The following is a 4,514-nucleotide window of genomic DNA, read 5'->3' on the forward strand; positions in this document are numbered from 1 at the left end:
CCCCGGAGGAGAGGGGTCGCGGCAGGCCCGGGCGGTGGGGCAGGGGCTCTGGCCTGGGCCCATTTCCCCAAGGCTTCCCCAGAATAGGTCTGAGGGTGCACGGACCCTGTCACCATGGCAGGCGGTGTGAACGTGTGTGGAGGTGTGTGCTCACGTGTGCCCCACGAGGCTGTGAGCACATGTGTGTGTGAGCGTGTCCGGGGGCTCCTGGTTCTGGGTGGGCGGCCATCTGGGAGACTGTTCGTCTGCTGGAACGGGGCGGGGTGGGGGCATGTGGACACAACCTCTGTTGAATGGCCAATTCAGTCAAAAATGAGAGTAAATTTAGCAGGGGGGAAAAAAAAAACCCCGTCAGTCAGACGAGGAGTCTGAATTGGGTGGTTGTTTGACTGGATGGACCAACTGTCTCAGGCAAACGGTCCCCACCGGCTGGAGGAGGAATGGCCCCCCCTTCCCGGGCCTGCACGGGGACACTGGAGACGGGACCCCGACCGAGCAGAGATGAGACACTGAGACAGAGATGGGGACAGATTCAGAGATCGGGCAGGGAGGGTCGTGAGGCCAGCCCGAGACAAAAAGAGCCCCCAGGGCAGGATGCCACCTCCCAGAGCCCCAGACAAGGTGTGTGCACGCACGACCCTCAGCTCTGAGCCAAGGAGAAGGCAGATTCAGCCTGGCCCTCCAGCAGCCCAAAGTGCACCAGACCGGGAGGCAGGAAGAGAGGTGGGCCTGGGCAGCCACCGCAGAGGGGACAGTGGCCGGAATGCGGACAGGGCAGGGGACGGGGTTGGCAGTGGTGGAGGTGAGGGCAGGAGGGTGACAAGGGGGTGATGGTGGTGATGGCAGAAGAGGCCATGGTGCCCAGGAGGGCCTCCCTCCCTGTCCCCTTGCTGTGGTGGCCCCATGAGACCCAGGGCTGTCCCCACCCCACTCCACCCGGCACCAGCTGTGTCCTTGCCTCCAGTGGCCACACAAACACCCTCTGTGGCCCAGGGTGTGGAACTGCATTAAAAATGGCCCAAGCCCCCAGCCAGGAATAGTTAGGGTCAATTCCAGTACCTGCCTGTGTGGATATTTATATATCTGCCCGCCCACCCTGTCTAAAGCAGCACGCATGCGCACACACACATACACACGTGCTCAGAAATACCAGAGTCAGGCTAACCTGCTCCTGCTGTGTGTCTGTCCGGAGACACTCACTGGGCCCTGGACACTCCCCTCACCACCTGGTCTCTTTTCACCAACACCGGGGCCAACAGGAATCACATTGATGAGTGTGTGTGGGGTGAGGGGGGGCGCGCGCGCGCACGCACACATGCCTTGCCTATGGGTGCTTGCACCGAGAGCAACCACATGCCCATGCACACACCTTTCAACATAAATCCTCATGCAATAGAGATGCCTTTGCACATATGTTTACACACACGTATGCATGCCTGTGCACACACATCCACACACTTGTGCACACGTGCCCTTTGCCCGAGTATGTACACACATTCACATGCCTTTGCGTACACACACACCTAGCACATCACACTTCCAAGCTCACTGGTACAGAAAGAGCTCAGGGTAAAAATTAGGAGCACCGGGGAGGAGGAGAGACCAGAGAAATCAGGGAACCATAGCAGGCCCGTCTGTGGAGGTCCGGAAGCTCATGTGAGTACATGTAAGTGTGAGTGTGAATATATGTGTCCAGGTGTTTGGGACCTTTTCACTGCCTCCTCCCCGGCCCCCTTGAGAGCCATCCTCCACCCCCAACCCTGTTCGCAGAGGGAAAATAGAGGCCAGAGCACAGCAGCTGGGCCTGGGGAGGTCAGCGTCCCCAGGTTTGGGGCTCGCAAGCCTTAGCATCTGTGTTATTCTTGGCACGCTCTGGCCAGATAAGCACGGGGGTCAGAGCTCGACTCTCGTGGGAAAGGACTCTCTGGAAGTCTCCCGGACCCATTCCTTTCCCAGATCCGGGACCCCAGAGCAGGCAGGGGTGAGGACAAAGGGAAAGAGGGGTGGCTGAGGGACAGGCAAGTTGCCATCAGCGTGGCCTTGAGGGCTGGTGGGGGGGAAGTGGAGAACATGGCAGATTCAGAGACTCAAACCAGCCCCAGGACACCCAAGTGCAGGGGCCGGAGCACATGGAGAGGGGCAGTGCCAGGCCCCCAGCTCTCTGCAGCAGCTAGACCGGAGCCCCTCTGCTGCAGGACACCGCCTGAGGTTTTGGAGCCGGGGCTAATGGCAAAGCTACTTTAGAGAGATGGTTGGAATGTTAGCGGACCTCAAAGCATCATGCCCCATCGATAGCAGATCATGAGGTGCTGGTCCTGGGGTTAGTTATCTGTCCCCCGTCTCATCACTGACTCCTGGAGCCTCTTCCCCTCCAGAGACCTCAAGGTACACACTTGCACAAGGGAGTGGGGTCTTGGGTCAGATCGGAAGGCACACAGTCCCCCCAGCACAGAGGCATGCTTGGGCCTGAGTCTCCTCTGTCCTGCACTTGCACCAACCTTTGCTCCCAGCCCCAGTTATCAGGGCCATGCAGAAGGCTAGGGTTTGTCTGCTGGAGCTTGGAGCTCAGAGCCGGGTCAACAAGGGAACAATCAGCTGGAATTCTGCGGGAACACAGGGCTCATCCAAGGCTGCAGATAAGCAAGGAGGAGCTGGGGGCTTTCTCTGACCCTGGGAGCCTGGCCGGACAGCAAGCCCCGCGGCTCTGAAGAGGGGCCTTGCCTTCAGGAGTTCTGGGCCTGGCTGGGGCGGGGGGGGGGGGGGGGGCGGATAAGCGGGCCCCTCCTGCAGCCCACCCTCACTCACACGCTCCCGCCCCAGCCTGTCCTCTGGTCCTCTAATCACAGCAGCAATCTGGGGTCAGTGACCACAAAGAGCAATCATCGATTGCAGTTGCCAAGAGCCCCGGCCACCTCCGGATCCATGAGCCTGACCTTGGGGTCCAGAGAAAGGACATGCCAGTCTCCCCACCCCCATCGCCCCTGTGAGGACAGCACCCACAGGGGCTGCCTGGTTGGCCAGAGCTGCAGGACTGGGGTGCACCCTCCCCGCAGCCCCCTGCCCCACCTCCCAGACCTCAGTCTCCCCTTTGAGAGTTGGGCTCCAGTCACCTCCAGCTTGACCCCCGGGCTGGGGTTTGAGCTTTTCACCGGCTCCTGAGGAGACGGAGTGGCAGCCCAGGGCAGGCAGGGGCTGCATACGTGCAAACTACGTGACTTCGGACAGCCCTCCCTGGTCCCGACCAGCTGCCGGGGCCCCTCCAGCTCTGGGGAGGTCTCCAATTTATGCATAGCCACTCTCCTGTTATCTCTGGAACCTCCTCCAAGGTGGCTACCTACGAGTCCCCAGTCGGGGCTCTTCAGCCTCTTCCACAGCCAACACCTGGGTGTTGGGAAGACCTGGGTACTTGGTCTGAATGAGCTTGGTGACCTCTGGCACGCCATTGCCCCTCTCTGGACATCGCTCCCCACACACAGTTTTATAAACTTCCCCAAGTGCTTCCCCTTTCTGGCCAGTTCAGCCAACGTCCACGGCGCCTCTGGGCCAGGCTCCGTGCCGGGCGCTGGATAGCTGGACAGACACAGCCCTGGTCCCAGCCCGAGATGTTCCCAGTGTCGTTGCCAGCTCATTGCTTCACGCGGCTAGTGTTCTCTGAGGCATGAGAGGAAACTGAGGCCCAGAGAGATGGCCCAGCCGTCCTCAAATGGCCCAGCCTGCCCAAGGACCACCCACATAGAGCATCCCTCCAATCCAAGCAGGGCCAGGGCCAGGACTTAGGGGTCCCCGACCCTGGGTCTCCTCACCACAGCACCCAGCCAAGACCCAGTGTCTGAGCTAACCCCCTTCCTTCTGCTTCTTCCTTCCTGGCCCCCCTGTCCCTTCAAACCGCAGGGCCCGGCCGGCCTCTGGAACGCGTGCCCAGGACCTCGGTGATATTTTGAGTTTAAGAAAACTTTGCAGTCGGCAGGAGCTCTTAAAAGTTATAAATAGCAGCAGCGGGAGCCCATGCTGGGAGAGGCGGAAACACGTGTCAAACACGCCTGGGAGGGGGTATTCCGAGGCACAGACACCCCACCCCCAGGGACCCACCACTTCAGGGGATTTTACAACCACTGCAGCGGGAAGTCACACCCCACCCGGAAGGCGTCTGGGAAAGGAGACTCCGTTCTCGCCACCCCCACCAGGGTCCCAAGAGGTTGGCCAGGTTGCCCAGGCGTGTGGGGACGCTGTTGAGAAGCATCTGGGCTGGGAGGGCTTGCTCCTGCCCCTCCCCACCACCAGCTCCCCACTCAGCTGCCCAGCATGGGAACCCTAGGGCTCCAAGGACTTTGGGAGCATGTCCGCACTAACCCCAGCCAACACGGGCTGGGATGGGGTGGGGTGGGGGCGGGTAAGCCTGGAGCGAAGAAGGGACCGTTCCAAGGTCACGCGGGAGCTGAGTAGCCTTCAGACAGCCACGCCGTGGTTCTTCCCACTGAACACACACCACGGCTGCCTCCTGTCCTGATACCTGA

Source organism: Callorhinus ursinus, unplaced genomic scaffold (genome assembly GCF_003265705.2).
Source record: "Callorhinus ursinus isolate GAN/ISIS: 27379988/994484 unplaced genomic scaffold, GSC_fseal_2.0 scaffold15, whole genome shotgun sequence".
NCBI lineage: Eukaryota > Metazoa > Chordata > Mammalia > Carnivora > Otariidae > Callorhinus > Callorhinus ursinus.